The sequence below is a fragment of the Phoca vitulina genome, unplaced genomic scaffold (assembly GCF_004348235.1).
Source record: "Phoca vitulina isolate PV1807 unplaced genomic scaffold, GSC_HSeal_1.0 scaffold94, whole genome shotgun sequence".
Taxonomy (NCBI): Eukaryota; Metazoa; Chordata; class Mammalia; order Carnivora; family Phocidae; genus Phoca; species Phoca vitulina.
This window is the reverse complement of record NW_022589797.1, coordinates 3,584,289-3,610,197: the sequence shown is the minus strand read 5'-3', so window position 1 is coordinate 3,610,197 and position 25,909 is coordinate 3,584,289. Positions and strand designations below refer to the sequence as shown.

Below are 25,909 nucleotides of genomic sequence, written 5' to 3'. Positions count from 1 at the left end.
AATACCTAAAAAAAAAATTCAGTGTTTGCAAAATGGTATGTATCCTATGATAAGACATATATATAATGAGAAATTTCATAATTCATGTTTCTCTTTTTTCTTAATTTCTAGGAAGCCCAATTCTAAATTTGTACTCAAGTCCAACAACTTAACTTAAATTGGGTTTCCTTCCTAATTATCTATTACATGCTCTTGATCATTCATGATTATTGTAACATCCTATAGAGCTAGCTATCTTTTATTATAAACCGCCTTAATTCCTTGGTGTAGGCAGACTATAAAGATTAATGCATACATACTCATTTATTGATACATGGATGTTAATATTGTTTCTCTAACATGACTAAAATTCTTGAAAGCAAGCCTATTTATAATAGCCCTTCATATGTCCTCAAGCACATATCAAAGGGCAGAGCTTAATACAGTTGCTCGATAACATTCTAAATGTACTGATTTCTTTATTGATTGATCAAGAGCAAAACCACATTTTGGTTACAAGTGAATAAGCTAAGGTGTAGAGAAAACTGTCATCTCCCTTTCAAAAAGTGGACAAGGATTTGTTAGAAGTGAGAGAGCAGCAGTTATCTGCATAAAAAAGAGAACCTGACTTAGTGAGCTGGATAGGGAGGGTACACAGGCACAGCTAAGCCTCACACAAAGTTTAGCAGGAGAAAATCTGGAAAGGCTGAAACCTTCTCCAATAAAATTCTCCTGGAAAAACTGGTGGGGAGAGAGAGCGAATTAAGGGGGAGAAAATAATTTGATGATGTCTGAGGACAACCTTGAAGAAAGGTGAAGGTATTGATCCAAATCTTGCTGGAGAAATAATGAAGAACTCTTGGCAGGGTGGATGGGGTTAAGGGGAGGTGGGATAAATCTGGGATTAAAGGAATGGGTGCAGTAGATGACTGTCATTAACACTGATTGAGGACTACAGGTGGGGACACTAAAGACATCCCTTTCATCTACCTGTGGGCCCCAGACTAAGGTTAGAGAGACAAGAGAGGGGAAAAGAAAGAGAGAGCTAAGTTCTGATAGAAACCTGGCAGGACTGCCCCCTCACTGTTAATTCTTGACATTCAGCCAAAAGTCCAGCAGAGACGTTAAAGACCAGCACTAACCATGAAGGCCAGTGGCAGAAGTAGATGTCGGCATGGTGGATATAGCAGTTGTCCCCGCTGGCATCTTTCCAGCTGGCTGGGCCCTCCACGTCTTCACAAAACTCTTTGGCAGTGACCACAGTACTAGACAAGTGCAAGGTTTTGGATTTCTGTAGGTATTTCCCCACCACTCCCCATATGCTCCAATTCCACAATTTGCATTCCTCACACCAAAAGAGGGCCTTGAGATCCTCCTCATTCAACAAGATGGACAAGCTCAATCGAATAAAAATGGTAGACATCCCGCATCCACAGTCTGTTTCAGCACCCAGGGCCCTCTAATGGATAATTTGCTCAGACATTAATGTCTATATAGGGGCCCAGAAATAGCAAGGACAAAATGTGAGGTTTCCTCTGAAAATTGTGCTAAATGACTACATGTTAGTCAGAGTGACTTATATAATATGCCAAGGTCTTTGTAGGGGTTTTTTATGCTCTCAGAGTACAGTTCTCCTTTGCCGAGACATTTACCTATTCCAGAGCAGGGAACAGATGGTAAGGGCAGTTTCAACATGTGAGGGAGAGAACTTTTGCTCAAAGGACCTTTGCCCTAACACTGGACCAGACCTAGAACCAATAACATTTTTAAAACCCCTTGTGGTTATTCATTAAGAGAGGCATTATTAACCCCACTAAAAAATCAGGCTACACTGATGCAAGAACTAAGAGATCCTTCATAAATCTAATAGGTATAGGCAAACTAAATGGAATACATTCACAATAAATCTTGGAAGAAATCATCTACTAACAGCTTCCACTCCCCTCCATATGACACAGCCATATCCATACAAGATCCCCTCCATCCTCAACACACATGTTCATACATACTTACCATATTCCAAGCACAATGTTACAGCACCATCTCATATAAGCCTCTCAAAAGCCCTGCGAGATAAATACAACTATTATCCCATTTCACAGATGAGGAAACTCATCAAGGTTAAGCCCTCACCTAGTTGATAGAGCCAGCATTTAGACCCAAGTGTTCTGACTCAAGAACTCCCACTCTCAGTCTCTAGGCTACGCGGTCTCCCACAGGATGGCACAGAGCCATTGATAGAAATGTCAAAATGAAGGGGGCGTCTGGGTGGCTCAGTCGGTTAAGTGGCTGCCTTCGGCTCAGGTCATGATCCCAGGGTCCTGGGATCCAGCCCCACATCGGGCTCCCTGCTCAGCGGGAAGCCTGCTTCTCCCTCTCCTACTCCCCCAGCTTGTGTTCCCTCTCTCGCTGTGTCTCTCTCTGTCAAATAAATAAATAAAATCTTTAAAAAAAAAAAAAAAAAAAAGAAATGTCAAAATGAGGCACATCATCCCATGCAATGGGTGCAACTGACTAGGGTGGATTTACACATCAGAGGCAGAGAAGATGGGTCCTCTTGAAGTTCTGAGTATAATAACTCTGAATACAAGCGGTTTTATTTGCTAAATTAAACCATATTGCCAGCTAAAATTATAGTAACGCAGCAATCACTTTCACTTTCATCTAGTTTGTAGTATTTGAAGTTTCCTCCTAAAAAACAAACACTTCAAGCTTACAAAAATACCTTCTAAAAGATTTCTGAAGAGATGAAATAATTGTAAAGACTCTGCCAATTGATCTCAATGCAGAGATAACGCTTAAACCAAAAATTTTAAGCTCTGGGTCTCAAGTCCCTGCAGAATACCACACACACACCCCACATATTTATCACATAAACATCAAACACATACACAAACTACACAAACACCACACACCACAAGCAAACACATTCACACCACACACAGTACACACCACAAACACACACATAACCCACACACCACACACATACCACACACTCCACTCACACACCATAGCACACACTTATTCATCACAAAAAAATGCACCATAAATAACACACATATACCACACACATATACATAACATATATATACCCAACACACAAACCACATACCCATTACTTGTACACACATATACCACAAGACACCCATGCCATACAAACCACACACACAACACACACTCAACATATACACACAGGGCGCCTGGGTGGCTCAGTCATTAAGCGTCTCCCTTCGGCTCAGGTCATGATCCCGGGGTTCTGGGATCGAGCCCCGCAGCATATACACACAGCACACACACAAACAGTAAAGTTGCATGTGCTGCCTGTGCTTGTGATACTTATTTGTGGTGTGAGATTATTTATGATGAAATTCATTTTAAATTTGAAGAGTACAGCTCTGTACGGGCAATTGTTTTAAACTTGAGAATAACTTAATTAAATGACAAATTTAGTTAATTGTTATAGACAAAAATGCAGTTTATATTAGCAAAAAAAGTATGGGGCTTCAAAAGACATACTCTTTTTTTTTTTTTAAGATTTTATTTATTTATTTGACAGAGAGAGAGACAGCGAGAGAGGGAACACAGCAGGGGGAGTGGGAGAGGGAGAAGCAGGCTTCCAGCCGAGCAGGGAGCCCAATGCGGGGCTCGATCCCAGGACCCTGGGATCATGACCTGAGCCGAAGGCAGACGCTTAACGACTGAGCCACCCAGGTGCCCCTCAAAAAATATACTCTTAAGCCTACTAAATCACTGCAGTTTTAAAATCTTGACTCTGCCATTAGAAGAGGAAAGGAAATCTATTTTGCAATCTGGCACATTCTTATTATTTCTTACTGTGACTCATGCCATAGATGCCTTGTGCAAATGTATAAGAAAATAACCAGACTGATATGTGAGGAGAATTTCAATGATGGGAGAAAAGCTGTTTGGGCGAACCAAGCCCTTCCCAGCCTTCCCAGCCTTCCCAGCCTTGCGGCTGCTCTGACTATACACATCGTGCTAAAAAAAAGAAGAGTAGGGAAGAACTTCATAGGATACCAGTAGGGGAAAAAAAAAAAGAGAGAGAATTTTTAAGCTTGCCCTATGTCCACCGAAAAACACTCTTAAACCTAATAGCCTCTACTCTAGCTCTTTTCTTCTAATTCAAAATCTTATAGCTAAATGCGAGCAGCCTCAACTGCCTTCAAGCTTAAAGCTGGGGAGAGCAAATGAAGGTGAAGCAAAAGAAGGAAGTTGAGGAAATTAGTTAATGGGAGATTAGGCTGAGTGGCTTCCTCCCTGAGCTGGATTCGAAAGGGAGGGGTGGCAGAGAAGAGGGAGTGAAGAGCATAGGGCTGAGGAAAGTGCGAAATGCACATAACTCAGAAGTTCTTGAATAATTCTTCTTTTTTTTACTTTTATTATATTTAAATTGAGTTAATTAACATATAGTGTATCATTAGATTCAGAGGTAGAGTTCAGTTATTCATCCACTGCATATAGTTCTTGCTTACTTCTTGACATAGTATGTGCTAAATAAGTTTATTAAGTCCACTTTGTACATTGCCTTAGTGAGTTTGGTTTCCATTGCAATTTGGGGTTATCCATGACCATGTAACTATCTCACCCCATTACTTATTGCATTGTGTTTAAGTTTCAGGGGGCAAAACTGTCAAGAATTTTTATCTTTTCTTATTTACTAAGATAGAAGAAATCAGGTGTGTGTTTTTATATAAATGTTGATTAAGATCAGTCTTTAAGGAAGGTCTTAGAAGTTTACTGTGATCATTTACAACAACAATGTTTGAGCCATTCATTAATCTTCTTAATAAAAACCACTATTAAAATAATATAATTTGTTTAAACAATATTTCATAAGTGTTAGAAACAGTAAATTAACAAAGGGTTTATTGTGTGCTACAGGAAAGGAAGAGATTTTTTAGTACTAGGAAAATTCTTATCTTCTCCTTGAGTGTCAGAAGCTGCAGAACAGTTAGTTCAACCAAAGCAAATGCATTTGTCTTGGAGACTTTTCTTGAACATTCAAAATTTAGCTAACAGTATTTTACTGATAAGTTGACTTCTGTTCTTAAAGTAAAAATACATATTCCTGTTCTTATAATTTGTTTTCTTTCTAAAGAAGGATTTATGTGATTTTCTTCCATACCCCAGTTGACATAATTTGAAAATAACACATTTTCATGGTACAGATAATTTCCATGCTCTAATAATGCATTACAGAGCACTAAACTTAGGGAACAATTTCCTTCATTTAACAAAATATACATCTGCCTGAGGTACCTGGCTGGCTCAGTCAGTGGAGCTTGCGACTCTTAATCTTGGGGTTGTGGGTTCAAGCTCCACACTGGGTATATAAATTACTTAAATATAAAAATCTTTAAAATAGGGGCACCTGGGTGGCTCAGTTGGTTAAGCATCCGCCTTCAGCTGAGGTCATGATCTCAGGGTCCTGGGATGGAGCCCCACAGGAAGCTCAGCAGGGAGCCTGCTTCTCCCTCTGCCTGCTGCTCCCAGTGCTTGTACCCTCTCTCTCTGTCAAATAAAATCTTTTTAAAAAATCTTTAATACACACACACACGCCTGAATAGAAAATCAGAGAATAAGAAATTAAGGCCCCTATAAATACAGATATAAGTTTTAGGATCAAGAGAGATCAAGATCAAGACAATATTACAGCTATTATTTAACAGTTCCTTGAATATTCTGGCAAATGGGGATAGTGAGAAGGCAATAAAAAGAAACAAGTATAACTATCAGCAAGGAGAAAGAATTATCACATGAAAGTCTATCTAAAAACTTCAGGATATCAACTAATCAGAACTCATCAGAATATTCATTAAGGGGCTAGTTATGAAATAAATTACCCAAATTACTAACTTTCCTATATATTAGCAAAAAGTCAAAAATGTGATGAAAAATTTAAATCCCACTCCAACAGCAAAAGAATCTCTTTACATATGAAGAATCATCACTATGAATAAACTTAAGAAATGTGGAGGATATACATTGAGAGAAAATTACAAAACTATGCTGTAAGACATAAAGGAAGATTTCAATCAGTTTCCAGGAAAGCTCAAGAGCTGTACAACTGAAGTCCATCCAGGCCCACTGAGACCCCACTTAAGGCCAAAACCAGTGACTCTGTGATACTCAAACTTGGAGAATGGGGCTTGTTTCAGGATCCTAGTCATCTGGACAATAGGGACTATGCCAAAATGGTCCATTTGTCCATGTTTTAGTGGTAATCAGACTTCACACACACACACACACACCCCAGTGGAGGTGAACTGTTTCCATAGGCTGCCTTCCTGGGGTAGGACTATGTTACTCTATATTAGTGAGAGCGGTGCTTGCCACTATAAAGATAAACCCCATTTTCTCAATAGCAGAAGAAATGGAAATTACTTTCTTGCTTATTAAAAAATTTAATCAACCTGGGATAAGGAGAAAGGACAGGAACCAAGTTGGTGAGGACCCTGCTATCATCAATACAAATAAGAGGACTCCTATTTAATATGAGTTAATCAAATAAACACTGATTGTTTTATAGACAAAAAAAATTTAAAAATTTAAAAACCTAGAGTTTTGACCTTAGAGTCAATCTCTTAGACAGAGCAACTTCCAGGAAAGTGTTGATGACTTTCTCCTTGGAAAACTTCTGCCTAGAAATCTGCTGGATACCATATTTTTTTAGATACCACATTAAACAGTTTCAAGAGCCCATCAAAGCCCTGGGAAGCTTATAATAACCAGAGTCACTCTCTAACCTATACTAGAATTATGATGAAAATGTACTTAGCTGGGAAAGAATTCTGGATAACTATACTGTGTTATAAAGGCTTTTCAGAATCGACTTCACTTTTCTAACAAAAACAGTGATCATTAAGTGTATGAAACCAATATGCATTTAGTAGGGTTTTGCCTCCTGGTGTATACACACTAAGGGGATCCCACAAGATACCTTCTGCCTAGCATTTTCACCCTACCATGCATGAATCTCTATAATCATGCACATGGATGAAGGCATGAACTCCAGAGTACTCCCGTTTAAATGAAAATACATTCACTGGAAAAGTAATGTATCAGTTAACTCTACCACAAAAATGCTGCTGCAGTTAACTCTACCACAAAAATGCTGCTGATGATTACCACAAAACCAAGGAGCATGCAACAAGAATTATTTTTTCTCATGTTCATAAATCTGCAGGTCTGCTGGGACAGCTAGCTCAGCCTTATACTGTGGGTGTGTGAGTTGGTTGGGACAGCTCTGCTCCACATGTTATCTTTCTTCTGGGACTAGAGAAGAACCAGGATATGTTTATGGCAATGCAGAAGCACAGGAGGGCAAGCCAAAACATGTCAGCATACTTGAAGCCTTTGTTGTCATCATGTTTACTAACATCTCATTGGCCAAAGCAAATCACATAGCCCATCCCAACATCAGTGGGACAGAAAAATATACTTCATCTCTAGCAAGAGGAACCACAAAGTCACCTGACAAAGGTCTGACACCCAGGGAGGGTTGGAGAAATGGGAACAATAATGCAATCTTTCAAAGGTAACATGAACTCACTATTAACCAATAATACAGTAACATTTCAGGGTGCTTGGCCAGCTCAGCTAGTAGAGCATGAGACTCTTGACCTTGGGGTGGTGGGTTCAAGCCCCATACTGGGTGTAGAGATTACTTTAAAATCTTATAAAAAATAATTATACAGTAACATTTCTGTTTTCATACTTATCTAGTCATAAATACAGGACACTAAGGAAATAGAAGGAAGGGGGAAAGTAGGATCTAGAAATGTGTCACATTTCTGGGAGGGAGGAAGGGGTAGGGGAGGTGCCACAGTGGACTTGGAAGAGAAAATAATAAAGCAGAACATACTCGTGAATGAAATTCACCGATAAAAATTAAAAAATGAAGAAAAGCAAGATATGACAGTAGGAAAACATAGGTACATGGAGGGTAAAAGAAAATCCCAGAGAAAGACAAGTTTTTTTAAAAAAAAACTGCACAGAGAAATGAAACTGTTCAAGCGTAATTTTTTTCTCCTTTTGAAACTGGCATTCCTTGTATGGCCATCCCTAATCTATTACCTATGGCTTGTGATTTATAATCTGAAAGAGGTTACAATTTATAATCTATAAGAATCTCTCTACAACAATCCTCTCTATAAGAAAATTTAAAAACTGTGTTTGTGTGTGTACACAGAATTTTTCTTTCAAACCAGGCAGATCAGAAACTTCCTAGAATTTAAACCTTGAACATAGGGACACAAAACTGAAAATGGTAAGAGTTCACTCATTCTTCTTGAAGACGCTATCTCATGATTACTGCTTCCCAGGTTCTCAGAGTTGCTCTATATTCCTGAACCCCCACCCCCCCAAAGCCCCCTATTCACATTTCCTTCAACTCTGTGAACCATCCTTTCATCCTACCAATAAATATATTTTTTGCTTCAATGAGTAAAAATTTGTTTCTGTTGCTTTCAATCAAAGAATTGTATCAGGTACAGGTCCCTTTCCCATTTTCTATCCTCCAAGGAAAGGAGAGACAGAGCAAGAAAGAGAGAGAGAGAACAATAAAGATGCCTTAAAGCAAATAACAAGGCATGCCATCATTCAAGAATCCAGTATCTAAAATCATTTCATGAAAATGACTGTTACCATGGCAACCTTTCAGTGTGTATTCAGTGACTTTATGTGCATTCATTAACATTTTAATGTAAACCAAACTGTATTGGCTTATTTGGCCTTGATTCCTTTTTAAATATAGATTGTTTTGTCTCATAAAAGTTATCAGAGCTTCTATTCAAGATGGCTGACAAACAAGTAAATTTACTTTACCCCTAAAATCACACTGAAATGACACTGTAAAGGAAAGCCCTCCATGTTTATCTCCCACCACCACCATTCCATACACACACCCATGTACACACACATACACACGCTCATAAAATCCACTAGAATCCCAGCTCCTGTCATTGGAATCTGTTCTGATTATCCAACATGGTCAAAAAGGTTAATATCCCTCCCATTAGCTGATAAATTAAATGCAATCAAGTCAAAATCCTGAGATTTTTTTATTAGACTCTGACAAGTTGAATAGGAAGTTCATCTGGAAAAGTGACAGCCAATAAAATGTTGAAGAACACTGATCAGACAGGCCATGACCACAGAGAAAGTCAAAGTGGGTAGCAGCAAAGTAGCCCAAAGAGCCTGGGGAGATAGAGCCCTAGGGAGTGGTGTGCCTATTTCTCAACCTGCTGAACCACACTCCAGCACTTCCTCATTATCTGCATCCAGGACAAGTTCAGCCAGAACTTTAGGCAGCAAATGGTTTCCAAGGCCATATGACACCATGAGCACCACGTCACATTCATGTGCTACCTGATTCTGAGTTTTGGCAACTCGCTGACTCAGAGAACAGCTTCATCCTTCCTGAAGAAACCAGTCAGGCAGTCAAAGAAGATAAATAAAAGGAAATAAAGAGGTGAATCCACATACACTGAGGTCAACAATTGTTTTTACATCTTCAGAGAACTTAGGGAAAATTTTAAAATATAGTGATAAAAAGAAATAGATTTTATACACACACAAGATCCAAAGGACTAAAAGGATGAAGCACAAAGAAAAGTCAACCAAAAGCAGCAATCCTTCCAATGCCAGCATCCCACACAATGCAAGATCTGGAAGGGGTGACACTGGGCAGCAAAGAAATGGGAGGGTGCTGAGTATGAAAAGGATGAAGATTCTACAGTGAAGAAAACAGACGGAAGCCTGTGTCCATTTGTCTTGTCTTCACAGGAGCGTCCAACAAGCTTGGCTAGGTGAAATGGAAGTAGAGAAGAGAAAGAAGGAGGAGTGGGGAGGAAAAAAAGAAGAAAAAGAGTTACAAAAAGAAATTCTGTAAAACTATGGTAATGAAAATTAAAGCGTGAGTTTAGTGATAGTTCAATAGAACTGGAATAGGGAGCCCATAACAGACTTGTGTACATAGTAAAATTTAGTTCACCATAAATGTGGTGCTTCAAGTGAATGAGAATGAAGGCTAGTTTAAAATGAGTTGGAGTTAATAAAATAAAAATTGAAAAAATAAAGATAGATCCCTATGTCACACTGAATCAAAATTTAAATACCAGATATAATGAAGACCTAAAGTAAAAAAAACCAAAGTATAAAAGTACCAAAAGAAAATATGAGAACATATGGATAAGGAAGGCCTACTTAAGCAAAATATGAAATCCAGAAACAATGAGTTTTTTTAAAAAAGGAATGCATGTTTCGGCTACATAATAATTTTAAACCTCTGTATCATGAGAGATAGCATGAACAAAATTAAAAGGTTAAAAGGTCTAAATTTGTAAAATATTTGCAATATAAGTAAAAATAAGAGAAAGGCAACTCAATTTTTTTCATGTGCAAAAGAACACTGGCAGAGACCACAGAGACTGTTCAGTATCTCTAATTTTCATTCTGTGCTGCTTCTGTACTAATAAAAATTTTAGTTGGGCATGGATTTGCCCAAAATAAATAAAGGTTATACTTCACAGCCTCCCTTAAAGCTTGGTCACCTGCGGCTTGTGGCTGAATTCTGGCCATGATAATTCAAAAAGAAGCGTCATGGAGGAGATTCCAGGAAACTTCTTCAGAGAGTGTATGTGAGTCCTTAATCCCCTTCTTCATCTTTTCCTCCATCCTCCTGCCCAGAACACAGATGCTTCCATCTTGGACTTGAGGTCAAGGTGAGGAGTTGGATTTGAACAGGAAGGAGTTCCCTTTATCCTATGGAAGAAAGTCAAGAATGGTATGTATGTAGATAAGTGGCAGTGAGGGGATGGAAATTTGAGTAATATAATGCTTCACAGCCTCAATTTGTTTGATGAAGCAGGAGAAAACCTAGCTAAGAGTAAGGGAAGTGAGAACTTAAGGACAGTGGTATTGACATGACACTATTATTGAAGACAAAACAGAAGGAACCTGAAAACAGCAATGCCACAGAATGAAAGGAGAGCCCGGCAAGAGTTTAAGCCATAAATGTGTATGGTACCCATCTGCAAGGTTTATTAGAAGGTCTACTGATTTTTTCCCCCTAGCCTTGATTACCTAATCTTTTTATTTTTAAGATTTTATTTATTTGAGAGAAGGCGCATGCATGCACAACCAATGTGAGAAACAGAGGGAGAGGGACAAGCAAACTCCGTGCTAAGCATGGAGCCCAACACGGGGCTTGATCTCATGACTCTGAGATCATGATCTGAGCAGAAATCAAGAGTCAGAGGCTTAACTGACTAAGCCGCCCAGGTGCCCCTGATGAGTTAATGTGAAGATAAGAGCAAAGAAAGCAAACTGAGGCATCAATCCAGGGTTGAGATATAGTACAGTGAGTTTAGTATAGAATAGTAGTAAAAGGGGTATTTGTGGGAGAATATTTTAGATGATCAAACATGAGGTTCATGGAGAAGAAAGCAAGCTTAAGATGGGGCTACTAAACTGGGAGGAAGTGGAAGGACCAAGGAATTGAAAATCTAGACAATGGTGAAAAACAGATATAGTGGAAATGAAGCTATGGAAAAGCTGGAGGCTGGAGTCAGGGATCAGGATACTTGAGTTTTACTTGAATATTCTAAAATGAAGATGTTCTAGTAGAAGGCAAGTTTCAGAATATGACCATGCAAAAGACAGGAAAAGTTTAACAGAGTGGTAAAGAGCATGGACTTTGATCCAGGAAGAATTTCTGTTACTAGTTTTATTATTTATCTTCATTTAGGTTTGGTTTCTTCAGCACACCTGTTCATTAGATTGTTGTGGGGATTAAAAGAAATTTTAATTTCTTTGGATTAAAGAGCTTTGTTCAGTGCCCAGCACATACTAAGCTCTCAATAACTGAGTTTAAAAAAAAAAAAAAAAGGAGAAAAAAACACATACATGCCCTATTATTCTGTTTACCATTAATTAAGATGCACAACACAGGGACAACTGGATGACTCAGTAGGTTAGGCATCTGACTCTTGGTTTCAGCTCAGGTCATGATCTCAGAGTCCTGAGGTCAAGCCTAGCATCCGGCTCTGCACGCTCAGCGTGGAGTCTGCTTGAGATTCTTTCCCCCTCCTTCTCCCTCCCCCTGTGCTCCTTCCCCCTCCCCCTGTGCTCCTTCCACCACCACTTGCTTGTGCGCTCATGCACGCACGCGCTCGCTCTCTTTCTCAAATAAATAAATAAAACCTTTTTTAAAAAGGAGATTCATAACACATTATTAGGGTGGAAAAATGTAATACCTGTAATATTGATGCTAATTTTGCCTATGGGCAGCAAACATTTCCAAATTGTACACAAATGCCTAATAAGAAACAAGTGAATAATCCAATTATAAGCTCTTCCTTTCCTTTGATTGTAAATGTCTAAGAAAAAAAGAAAATGTCTAAGAAAATGAGTACACACAATAGTGACTAGTATTCCAGAAATTAACAATTAACTAAGTCAGCAATTACAGCAAAAACTCAACTCCATCAACTAAGCCAATATTTTGAAAAGAGGAAAGAAATGTATTTTTTTAAAGATTTTATTTATTTGTCAGAGAAAGAGAGAGAGTGCGAGAGAGCACAAGCAGCGGGAGCGGCAGGCAGAGGGAGAAGCAGGCTCCCCGCAGAGCAGGGAGCCCGATGGGGGGCTCGATCCCAAGACCCCAGGATCATGACTTGAGCCGAAGGCAGACGCTTAACCGACTAAGCCACCCAGGTATCCCGGAAAGAAATATTTTTAAATGAAAGATTTTTTAAATGAAAAAGAACCTATTTCCAGATAACAAGTAAATAGTAATCATAAGTAAACAAACCAAAGAGCCAGTGTGCTTAGAGATAGCAGAATTATTCTTGGTAAAGCTGGAAAGGACGTCAGAGTTACCCAGTGCAGTCAGCATGTTCAATGTCAGAAAGCTTTCCCTACTCCATATGCCCTTATCACTCCTCCCTCACTCTTTAAATTATCACCTGAAATATGGGAAATGTATACCTGTACATCAAAAGTATTAAATAAACCAATTCAGCAGAAGCCCTTACAGTGCAGTTGGAGAACAAGTATAACCCAGGTCATGGGCTAAAGGAATGACTGCAGACTTGTTATCTGTTACTTATGTTTGAGGGCACATGGTTTGTTCTGTGATATACCAAAATCCATTTAACTCAAATGGCTTTAAACCACACAGCTATAGGGCAATACCCCCTGTTCTCTGCCTGGCACATAGTAGGTACTCAACAAATGTTAAAATCCGTTTGTTTATTTATGTAGCCAATATTTATTAGGTCCCTAATATGTCCCAAACATTATTGTAGACATCAGAAATAGAGCAAACACATTTTTAAATTTTTTTATTTATTTTGCTGTTGTTTGCATTATGAAAGTAATATATGATTATTGCAAAAAGTAAAACAATACAAAGACATACCAAAATTTTCTTTGTGGTCAAATATGGGATCAACTATTTGAAATGTTCCATGAACATATGGGGAATAAAGTGTTTCTTCTCTATTCAAAGGAAGTAAGGTCTTTCTCCTATATTCAAGAGTGCATGTGCAGGGGCGCCTGGGTGGCTCAGACCTTCGGCTCAGGTCATGATCCCAGGGTCCTGGGATCGAGCCCCGCATCGGGCCCCCTACTCAGCGGGGAGCCTCCTTCTCCCTCTCCCTCTGCCTGCCACTCCCCCTGCTTGTGCTCTCTATCTCTCTGGCAAGTAAATAAATAAAATCTTTAAAAAAAAAAAGAGTGCATGTGCATACATGGGTGTATGCGCACACACACACAAAGTTAACTTATCACATTGTTCAATTCCCATATATCCTTATTTTTTTTAACTACTGGAGATGTCCAATTTTGATATGCACATACTAAAATCTTACTATAATTATTGTATTTATCTCACTAATCAATGAAAATTAAGATTAAAGAATCATACAACAATGAATTGAGATGCAAGAGCTACAGTAATCCCTTTGTTAAGCACCACATGAATCAGAAAAACATTAAATGAATTATTAATAGACTGTCTATAGGTAAATACATTGTGGATTAAATGATAAGACTTTTTTTCTTCAGAAAAATCCTTTTTCTGTTGATGTCAAATTAAATCCCTCAAGCACAGGAACTACATATCAGATCATTTAGCTCTTCTGAGTCATAATTATTCCCGGTGGCTCATTTTTAATGTTGGCTTTTGTATGGTTGAAAATGACTGTGCAATTAGGTAATTCTGTTAAAAGGACAAAAATTAGGTTTTTCTCTCTCAAGAAACAGAAGCCATATGAATACAGTGATGAGAAACTAAAAAGCAATTCAGAAACACTTTTAACTATAATACAAAGTCCTATTAGGCTAGCCCACAAACATGACTGTGAGCCAAGAGCCTACCAGCATTGTTCATCTTTAAAGGTCTTCACTTTTCTTTTGGACAACTCCTCTTCAGGTTTTATTTTTTATTTTTTATTTTTTTAAAGATTTTATTTATTTATTTGATAGAGAGAGACACAGCGAGAGAGGGAACACAAGCAGGGGGAGTGGGAGACGGAGAAGCAGGCCTCCCGCGGAGCAGGGAGCCCGATGTGGGGCTCGATCCCAGGACCCTGGGATCATGACCTGAGCCGAAGGCAGACGCTTAACAACTGAGCCACCCAGGCGCCCCTCCTCTTCAGGTTTTAAATAAGGAGCAGATAATGTGCAAAATACAATTATTTCATGTGTATAGAATAGCCCCATCCAGAAAGCAATGAGCCACAGAAGGAGATGCCCTGCTGACCATCTTTGCTATTAGTCACATTGGTTTAAAGTCTCACAGGTTTTATGAGGATAGAACAGAAAGAAAACCTTCCCATAAGAAAGAACCCAGAGGGTGGATACTATAATAATGACAAGTGTCCATAATCATACAAAATGTTCACATTTCATACAGGCATAACAAATGAGTTCATCTGCACCTGGCCAAATGACAGGGAGTTTAATCTTAAAGTGGACTATAGCTCCAAACACTTGTGAAGTGAATTCACCTAAAATCTTCACTTACCAGATTATTGTCCCACTTAAAAATTTAATAGTTTATTAATTAATGTAGAAACTACTGCTGCAAGCTCTCATCTTTAGAAGAGGGACTAAGTTATTTTTCTTGATATTCTCCTGCATTCAAAATAACTTGTTTTGTCAAGGACGTGTTATTTGGTCCTAGGGTATATTTGGCATCTACCAAAATTAATCTTTTCTTAAGACTGTTCATTGTTGTATAGTTCCTTACGTCATCAAACAAACAAGAATCTCTATGAATAGACTGAATCAAGTCCACCATTAGGTTTCCTTTGAAAACAACTCTTTGCCATAATCATCATAGTTATTTAGTGACCTTCTACCAAGTGCTCTACCGTCATTACTTCATGTAACCCTGCAGCGCAGATGGTATCTCAGCTACTTTTATGAAGGGGACTGAAGAAAGAATAACAAAACATGTCCCAGCCACGTGAGTTACTGCCTTCACCTCAGCCAGGCTTGGTCATTGTCAACTTGCCTGCTAACACACCTTGACTGAAATTCAAGGCTCCAGAACCAGGTTAAGGGAGATGTTATGTGTGGATACAGGAGGAGGCACCTGGGTGTGAGGGAAGAGCTCTGTCTTCTGACTATCCAATCCCCCACCCCCACCTTAATCTGTGTCAGGACCACGCTGAGTTGTAGATTCCTCAAGCAAAGTGAAACTAAAGCCACCTACCCCATGGCCTTCCTGCCAAGGCTGGGGGCTGGCACAAACGGAGCTGCAGTACAGTTTATTTAGTGCCTCTATGCCCAGCAGACCATATTACCTAGGCCCCAGCACAAGTGGGGAAAAAATCTCATCTTGAAGGGACCAGTTTCTATTTCTCATGGCAAACCCAGCATGGGAATTCCTTTTGTCCCAAAGACCTCCCTGTCCACACTACTCACCAACATGCCTGGGCAGCCTGATGCTCTCTATGCCCATCTCCCTTTCACCAATGAGTTCCCATCTCTTTCTCAAAAAGTAGATGCCCCTCTGGTGTTCCTGCCACCACCAGTAACTGAAAAACAAACTCTGCCATTATAGAACACTGTGCTCAGCAGGTCAGCCAGACTCCTGGAAATGCACACTGGAGTTTCAAAAAGATGAAGATTTCCTGGAGGATTTTGTGGTGTTTTGGAGAGTCCCTCTGGGCAGATCACACACTGTGGCAAGTTCTTTCCAAATTATGACAATTCAACCGCACCTTCTACAAAGAACTGACTTTTCACACTTAACCATCGGTGGTAGCTGCCCATGTTCATTTTCCCCCAAATCTTGAAGAGAGTTTGGGATTATGATACCAAGACAAATGCATGGTTTGCTGAACACTGCTCCTATTCCATGGTGCCTGTGAACTGACAAGCAGGCACAGACAGGAGATAAGGGAACTCTACTGATGGTTACACTGGCATTGGAAACCGTTTGGCACATCCAGCCCAAGGAATGCATCCCACCCCTCCCACCCCCCACAGGTGTCAGAGGGAAAAAAAAAACAAATACTTGGACAGGAAGTAGAAGTCTCACACTGTAGTCTAAATTGCATGGCCTTCTGCTAGCAGTTTTATGCTTTGCCCTTGAAATTCTTTTCTTTAATCACAGATTCTCATTATAGGGAAGGAGACATTGGGTGGGAAGGAAGAAAGAGAAACTTCATATAAAAAAATTGCCTCATCAGGTAATGCTTAAAAATCTTTTAACTAGATATTCACATGAAAAAAAAGGGGGGGGGCGCCTGGGTGGCTCAGTCGTTAAGCGTCTGCCTTGGGCTCAGGTCATGATTCCAGGGTCCTGGGATCGAGCCCCACATCGGGTTCCCTGCTCAGTGGGGAAGCCTGCTTCTCCCTCTCCCACTCCCCCTGCTTGTGTTCCCTCTCTAGCTGTCTCTCTCTCTGTCAAATAAATAAATAAAATCTTTAAAAAAAAGGAAAAAATAAATGAATCTAGACACAGACTTACACCTTCCAAAAAAAATTAATTCAGAGCAGATCATAGACCTAAATGTAAAATACAAAACTATAAAACTCCTAGAAGACAACATGAGATAAAATCTAGGTGACCTTGGGTTTGGTGATGACTTTACAACACCAAAGGCATAATCCATGAAAAAAAAAAATAAGTTGTACTTCATTAAAACTAAAAATCCTTTAACTGGGGACAAAATGTTTTGTTGTACAAATAAAGTTGAAATGTGAATTCCTATCTTAAAAAGATAATGTTGAAGTTTAAAATCATACTAAATAGGGTAGCCTGCGTGGCTCAGTTGGTTAAGCATCTGACTCTTGGTCTCAGCTCAGGTCTTGATATCAGGGTCATGAGTTCAAGCACGCTGGGTCCCATGCTGGGCATGGAGACTACTTAAAAAAATAATAATAAATAAAATCATACTAAATATAAAAGACTAATGGGGGCACCTGGCTGGTTCAGTTGGTAGAGCATGTGACTCTTTTTTCTCTTTTTTTTTTTTCCCAAAGATTTTATTTATTTATTTGACAGAGAGATAGACAGAAGAGCACAAGCAGAAGGAGTGGCAGAGGGAGAGGGAGAGGGAGAAGCAGGCTCTGCACTGAGCAGGGAACCCGATGCGGGACTCGATCCCAGGACCCTGAGATCATGACCTGAGCCGAAGGCAGACGCTTAACCATCTGAGCCACCCAGGCGCCCTAGAGCATGTGACTCTTGATCTCGGCATCATGAGTTTGAGCCCCATGCTGGGTGTACGGATTACTTAAAAATAAAAAAATCTTCTAAAAAAATTTTTAAATAAATAAGATAAAATACTAATGGCAGATCCTTGCTCGGGTCTTACTGTTTCATGGCTGTGGTGCAGGTAAGGCGAAAAGAAATGAGAACACCCTAACACAATTACTCATTTATAAGAAGACAGGAAGAAAAAATATTTGTGAAACATACAAGGAACAAAAACTTATCCTAGGGGGAGCCTGGGTGGCTCAGTCGTTAAGCGTCTGCCTTCAGCTCAGGTCATGATCCCAGCGTCCTGGGATCTAGCTGGCATCGAGCCCTGCATGGGGCTCCCTGCTCCACGGGAAGCCTGCTTCTCCCTCTCTCACTCCCCCTGCTTGTGTTTCCTCTCTCGCTGTGTCTCTCTCTGTCAAATAAATAAATAAAATCTTTAAAAAAAAAAAAACTTATCCTAGGTATAACATGCTATTTCCACTCTACCATCTTGAACATATGCCTTCTCTGAGAGACACAAGGAAACCTGATGGTTCAGGTGTTGAAATTAGATTAAATACTTCCTTGTTATCAACAGCCAAGGCCATCTCCGTAAGTCTCAGGTCCAATCCAGCATTCAGTTCACAGTCTTATATATTTTTGCCATTTAAAAAATTCAATTAATAAAAAGAAAAGAGATGCTTTAATATTAATGTATATGAACTCAGTATTTGACTCAAAAAATTTAGGAAAAAAATAAAGAGAAAAGAAATAAGGCAAAAACAAATTATAAAGAGAATCATGAAAGTAACAAATCCAAGAATTACTTTTTTGAAAAATAACACTTAATAATAAATATAAGGAAACATCTAGCAAATGTAATTAAGAAAAGAAATACACAATGCAAAACATGAGAAATGGAATTAAGAACAGAAATCAAAATTTCAAAAAAAAAAGTGAAGTATGTAACCTTTGCTCACATTTATCAAAAACCATTAGAGAGATCTAGTTCCTATCCAGAGAGAAAACCGTTCTCCAAATTCCCTTCCTCTGGTCCACAGTTTTCCAGACCACTCCAAAGCTCCCACTTCCCAAATGCCTCAAAGTCTTCCCCAAATGTTTACCTCATGTATCTTTTTTCGTATTTCTCCTCCCTCCCTCTTTACCATGTAGGGTTATCATGTAGAAGTCAGATCACCTTTCCCATTACTTGAATTCTCTACCACAAAGGATATTCCGGGAACTGATCCAGCAAGCCAAACTCCTAACCATTCTCCCCCCATGATTTGCAGGTCTCATTTGCTCTCCCCTCTTCTCCTGATACTTTATATCAGAAGTCTGGGTTCCAGGCCACAAAGCTTTCACACATGAATCAATCTATAGAACTCACCCCTATCCCATCCATCAAAAATGTTTCCTGGAGTCCAAGCAACATTGAAAGAGTAGCCCTCAGGAGCACCTGGGTGGCTCAGTTGGTTAAGCATCTGCCTTTGGCTCAGGTCATGATCCCAGGGTGCTGGGATTGAGCCCCATGTCGGGCACCCCCTCCCCACTTGTGCTCTCCCTCTCGCAATCTTTTTCTCGAATAAATAAATAAAATCTTAAAAAAAAAAAAAGAGTAGCCAAGAGGTTCATTCCAAGAACTCAAGGATGGTTCAATATTGGAATTTAATAGAACATGCCACATCAACATAACACTCAAGAGAAATTATGGGACCTCAGTGGCCGCTGAAAGACATTTATAAATACAATTAAGAAGTTGCTAGGACAACAATTTTGAACAAAATGTAGTTGACGTTTCCATAAAAGAGACAGAGATTAAGGTTGGGGGCAAACAGAAAATCTACTTTTCTAGATCTAGTAACAGAGAAATCAGATCCAAAACTTGAATTACCTTCATTTGTGTCATCCTCAGGTCCAACTGAACCTGTTACAGCTTGGAATTTGGCCTTGCAGGATGTCTTTCTGCCTCTAAAGGGCTGGAGAACTGATCTGACTTACTAAAATTATTAGCCATTTTTTGTTTTATCAGCTATTAATATAGGTAACTGAATGTTAATTGCATTCCCTTGTGATCTATTACTTTAAAAAATAAAATCTGGGTTTTTTTTCACATTCCCAAATATATATTCACTGTGGCTAATTAGAAATCTGCACAATATAACAGAATTTAAATTACCTACCTTCTCACCATCCAAAGCCAATCACTAATTAACATTTTAGTATATTTTCTCCAAGCATGAATTTGGGAATATAAACACTCTTGGTGTTTAATAAGGACATAAGTTTGTCACTGGTGTCATAACAATAATTTCTGTGTCCCAAACCCCTCAATGGGACATCAGAGGCTACTAGATTAAAGAGTGTTAACAAATTCTCAGGGCAAAAGATTAAACACTTATCTGCCCAAAGCACCAACAGCATTAGATGCCCTCCCATGGTAGTAGAGTGACTTTCTGTGTGTGGTTTGAAAAAGAAAAAAAAAAGCCCTACCAGATGGTTCAAAATAATCAGGGCCTACGGAATGCACATGCATGTGCGTGTGTGCATGCACACACACACACTCATCAGTTGCGAACCTCTGCCCTAGGAAATTCATGGATAATTGATTTGTTGAAAATGTTTGGAGAAAAAAGAAAATGTCTGGAGAGAGGGTCCATAGCTCTCACCAAATTCTCTGAATCTGTGACTCCTTCAAAATGTCAGAAGTCCCGGGGCAGCTGGGTGGCTCAGTTGGTTAAGCAACTGCCTTCGGCTCCAGTCATGATCCCAGGGTCCTGGGATCGAGCCTCGCATCGGGCTCCTTGCTCGGCAGGGAGTCTGCTTCTCCCTCTCCCTCTACCTGGTACTCTGCCTGCTCGTGTTCTCTCTCTCTGTCAAATAAATAAATAAAAAATCTTAAAAAAAAAAAAAAATGTCAGAAGTCCTGGCTTGTAAAATTCTTTCCAATTCTAATATTCTGGCACTATTTGAGGATGGGGCATTTATTCTGCCTGCTTAGAAGACAAAAGTCTTAGAAGAGCTGGAGGACAGAAGTGAAGCTGGGTTCTTCTATCACAAGGAGGTTTTGAGGGAAGCCAACCCATGGAAAATGCACACATACCCCTCTACCGTCTCTGTGTATCATTTGTCTTGCTTTGACAGGGCTTCCTCTAATATCAAACCATCAGAGACTTGATAACTATGACAATGTAAAAATAACACCACTTTTCAAGGATAGGCCCAGAAGTGTCTGCTCCCAGTGCTACTCCCAGTTATACTTGTGATGAGAGCAAGAGTTACTAATCTTGGGGTCAAATTAAGAAACGAGAGGAAATGAACTATCATATTTTCAAGGCCTACCATGCATTTGACCCTCATCTGATAAATTTCAGACTCAGGTCTCAACCCTGGCTCTAGCTAATTATAGAGTCTAACCTCAGAGCCAAACAGCCTCCCCTTAACAATCATATATGTTTTATGGGGCGCCTGGGTGGCTCAGTTGGTTAAGCGACTGCCTTCGGCTCAGGTCATGATCTCAGGGTCCTGGGATCGAGCCCCGCATCGGGCTCCCTGCTCCGCGGAAAGCCTGCTTCTCCCTCTCCCACTCCCCCTGTTTGTGTTCCCTCTCTCGCTGTCTCTCTCTCTGTCAAATAAATAAATAAAATCTTTAAAAATAAATAAATAAATAAATATTTAAAAAAAACAAAAAACAAAAAACAATCATATATGTTTTGTATTCTTACCTATACCTGGTTTTCTCTCAAACTTCTATCTTGATTAGGACATCAGTTAAACACACATCAGCCTTATTTAAAAAAAAAAAAAACTTACATATTTTATTGTGAAGCATTGATTTTGAAACATAGAATGTGAAACTAAGCTTTGGATTAGAAAACAGATTAAGAATTTCTTGTTCAAATGCTGCCATCTGGCGGCCAATGATAGTAACCCAAAAAATAGACCTCCCCTTGAAAAGATATGGAAAACCCCAATAGCCCTAATCACCTGGTTTGCTAGCAAAGATTAAAATCTGGAATGTTATGTAGGAAAATATTATCTAGAACATTATATGAGAAGATACTAACATGTTTATGTTCCCCTAATTCTGATCCATATGAAATACTTTGTCCATAAACAATGGCAATAAGAGGTTTATTAAAATGTTTCTAAAAGCCAAAGATGTAGCCTCACCAGACACACTTGACAGTTAAATTCAGCTGCAACAGAGAGAGAGTGCTGTTTTCTTCATGCTTTCAATGAAACATGAGGTTTCATTCACTCAACAAAATTTTATTGGGATCCTATTATGTTCCAGGTACACTGAATTTCACTGAGTACTTGATGGAGAACCAAAAAACAGCATCTGTTCTAGAGAACTTCATGGTCTGGTGAAAAAAATGGTCCCCGGCCTGTAAGGTTTGGCATCTGTACAGTACCTGGGCCTCAACCTCAGAGGGGAGTATGGGCCAGAAGCTCCTGCCTGCAGGGTGAGCCTTTTTCTCATTCACGTTATCGGGACCTACTGTCTATCAGCTTCTCAGACAGATAATTCAGACAGGTATACCTAGTAGGGTCTCTTCCCTAATGCCTGACCAGCCGGAGGGATCACATTTTAGTATTTGACCTATTTCCTACCCTCTCTCTGTCATGAACATTTTCTCTTTTCTGGGTTCTTGAAAGCAAAAATTAGTTTCTGTTCCCTAGTCACTCCAGGTATTTAGTAACCCAGAGAATATTTGTGATACTGGAATTGCTGTCCATAGTGGATAAGAATCCAGCTGCTCAACTGGCTTTTCAGGCATCCTTCAAAGTCCTCTCCTCTGCCCTGGCCCTGACCTCCTATCTCCAGAACCCAGCCAAGGACAGAGCAGCAAAGGTTGATGGTCTACTGGTGAACCACAACATGGAGGTGCCCTAGGACCCTGGCAACTCCAACCAGCATTTTAAGAGTATATCCTATAGTTTCTGGGGAAATTTCTGCAAAAGGTCCTTGGCCAGTAACTAATCATTAAATTTGAAAATATGATCCAGTTTTTCTTCCAATCAAGGCAAACAATACAAGTCAATAGTGGGGGCAGTGGATTGTGTCAACTTTTCAACTTGTAGCTGCCTTAAGTCCAGGACAGTTTGCCTCCTTTTCAGTCTTAGATCCCATGGTGACAGTGTAGGGCCAAAGGAGCTCCCAGCCTATGGAATGATGTGTGCAGTCCACATGAGCAGTAAACAACTATTGTTTTGCAAACTGCTCCTCCTTCTTCCGTGAAATTCTAGCGTGGCCCTCCACCCCTCATCTCAAGATGGTCCTGTTACTTGAGATGGCCAGAGTATGCCATCCACCGAAGAGACACAGTGATTAGAGATGATTATGTGACCTAAGCAAAGAAGTCAGGGTGCTTTCTCTGCTTTGGCAGAAATGTGGAAGGGTGAGGGGTGGAGAGGATTGAGCTCTCTCACTCTGATGCCCGAAGCTGTTTGTGCTGCCCCTGGAGAGACACAACACAGGAAAGCAGAACTAAGAGATGAAAAGGGAGCCTAATGGTATCATTTAAACCCCTAGATTCAGCTATGCCCTTTGCCTCCCTCATGGGTCCAGAATCAGCATGAAGTGAGGAAAATGAAGACTTCTTTAAAAACTCACTTTACAGGTTAATGCATGAGTGCAAAGAATTTCTTGCACTTTAGAAAGCTCATCTGCCAATTTAGTCTGAAGGGGGGAAAAAAAGACCTTGAGGACAGAGCAATGGGAGCTAATCAGCTGATGGCTAAGGACTCAAATCTTAACAGGGAGGGACTTTAAATATAATCTAATCCAAGGCCCTGGTTTCAAATATGAAAAACCAAGACTGGAAGGGGGAAAGGGCTTGCTTAAGAGAATATTCACTGAGGCTTTACAGATCATATGGGGTTAGAGTTTGGCAGAGGTGACTAGGATTGAGTGCTGGACCACCCCAGTGCCTGGCCCTTTCATGTTCATGCTTGTTTAATCCTCAGTCAACCTGGGAGGTACATAGTTTAGTTCCATTTGACAGATGATGAAATTGAGGCCAGAGAGGTTAAATGACTACCCTAGTGCGACACAGCTAACATGGAACAGAGCTGAGCTTCCAATATAAGCCTAAGGTGATTTTTTTTTCTACTCTAAGTTTACATGAAAAAAATATTATGAGGCAGGACAGAAGCAAGTGGGACTTAGGAGAGCAGCTGATCCTTATTCTCAAATAAGATGTCAGTGTCTACAGCCCCTGGCTGGCTCAATCGGTAGAGCATGGGACTCTTTATCTTGGGGTCATGAGTTCGAGTCCCATGTTGGGGGCAGAGTTTACTTAAACAAAATTTTTTTAAAAAGCTGCCATTATCTAAGAGGATCTGGGAAGAGTCGAGAAGAGGATTGCAATAAAGGCCAAGATCTGGTTTAAATTGCTAAATGAGCCCCTTATTTCTTCAAGTCCCAGCTGCCTTCTAAAAACTGAGGAAGTTGAAATAGATGGTCTCAAAATAAATTTATAAAATGGAACAGACAAAAGGAGTTGAGTAGTGAATGGCCCAGAATCCTAGAGGTCTAAACTCCTAAACTCCTTTCCCACTGCTCCACGGTCTGGCCATTCCCTTCCCTGAGGTTTGGGTAGAGAGCAGCTGCTGACAAGGGAACACTCAGGCACTTGAATGTGTCTGATTTGATGAGTCATTCAGCAAGGGCCTACATAATGCTAATAATGCATCAGAGCACTAATCATCAGTAGACTCTAAAACCCAAAACCCATTCCTTAATGGTAGAGTTTGTTTGCTAAAAAAAATTAAAATAAAATAAAAATAAATGAAAAGACATAGAGTAGATTACTCTAGTTCAGAGAGTCTAATGGAATTTGAGAACCCTTTTCTCCAGCTCTGACTTAAGATCTATAATAAACTATTTAAGGTCTACTCTTCATGCTCTCATATAAAGCATTCACTTGCTCAGCTTCAGGTTCCAGTTCATCTCTGTCATCATATTTACCTTCTCTTTAAACAACAAAAGAACTCGATTATAAATTTGGCTTCTTGGCTAGAGTTGAAGTAACCACCCATATTTAACCATTGTATTTTAATAAAACTGCTGCCTGGCCTGGATATGATGGGGCTTAGGCAGAAGAGGATAGTCCCTAATTGGAGGAAATACAACTTGGAGTCACAAATATGAGTTATATGAATTTGTTCTATTTTTTCATGCCAGTATGCCCAGTACCTAGAGAAGACTCCATCCAATTGTAACACAATAATAAATCTGGGATAAACAGGCAAAGATCATTTTTTCTAGTGATAATGTAATAATAGCCCACTTGGGAGAGAGGGTGCCATGGGGTCTATATACCTCAACATTTCAGACCTTTTTCTGGCCCCCCAAAATCATTATTCACATTTGCTCATCCAAAAATTCTATTATTCAAGGTCAGAGTAGCCTGGCTGAACAAAAAATGTTGAAATGGTCCAAATTTCCCTTCATTGTATTTCACATATTACACTGTGATATAGTTTTTCCTTGGTTGCAGTTTCTTATCAAATATTCTCATTTTGATTTTAATATCAATATGCTAAACTACATAGCATTGTTGATTAGGTAAAAAATTAAATTGAATGTTTTTGCAATATCTATTTTTAAAAAGTTCACACTGGGCACCTTATCTGAAGTTTAATGTTCTACAATTCTCAAGGACATTGGCTGAGGCCTCAGTGAAATCTCTGCCTTAGTCAGAGATTACTTATGGAGTCCAGCACAGTTTGGACTGTTAACATACTGTACCCAAGAGGTATTGCCACTCCCACTATCCTGGGATACATTCATGATGTAGCTGATCTATTTATGCAGATGACTGGTTTTAGTAGTGTAGATTCACTGCCTTTTAGATAGCTCATGATAAGTCTGTCAGTCAGGGTTCCTAAACCCCTCAGACCTGCTGAGGATTCCTCTATTTCCCAAGATTCCTGTCTCCATTTGATGGCTAAACTGGAGCCAGAAGCCAGAAGCCCCCAGGATGTGCACATGCCAAAGGGTTGAGGGAGGAGCATGAGATCAAAGGAGAGCATCCCAGCGACATCCTAGAGATGAGGTCTCTCCCCTAGACCTCCATAGTGATCCCAGACACCTCCTAAAATCCCAGATGCATAGTGATGACCTTTTTCTCCACAGCAGAGTTTCTTAAGTTGGGGTCCACAGACCCCCAGGGAGTCTATGGAAGCACTTCAAGG

General features: G+C 39.8%; 1 protein-coding gene across 4 annotated transcripts in view; it reads right to left on the bottom strand.

The window, feature by feature from the left end:
• Window positions 1-25,909, bottom strand: part of APTX (aprataxin) — an 88,325-nt gene that overhangs the window by 25,934 nt on the left and 36,482 nt on the right. Inside the window, exon 9 of one of the 4 annotated variants that reach the window (XM_032396717.1) lies at window positions 10,203-10,764. The exons of 2 other annotated variants lie outside the window; for them this stretch is intronic. The gene's annotated coding sequence lies outside the window, so the exon portion shown is untranslated. Of the gene's footprint in view, window positions 1-10,202; window positions 10,765-20,546; window positions 20,578-25,909 lie in introns of those variants that run through there. One more of the 4 variants, XM_032396718.1, reaches the window with a different exon arrangement.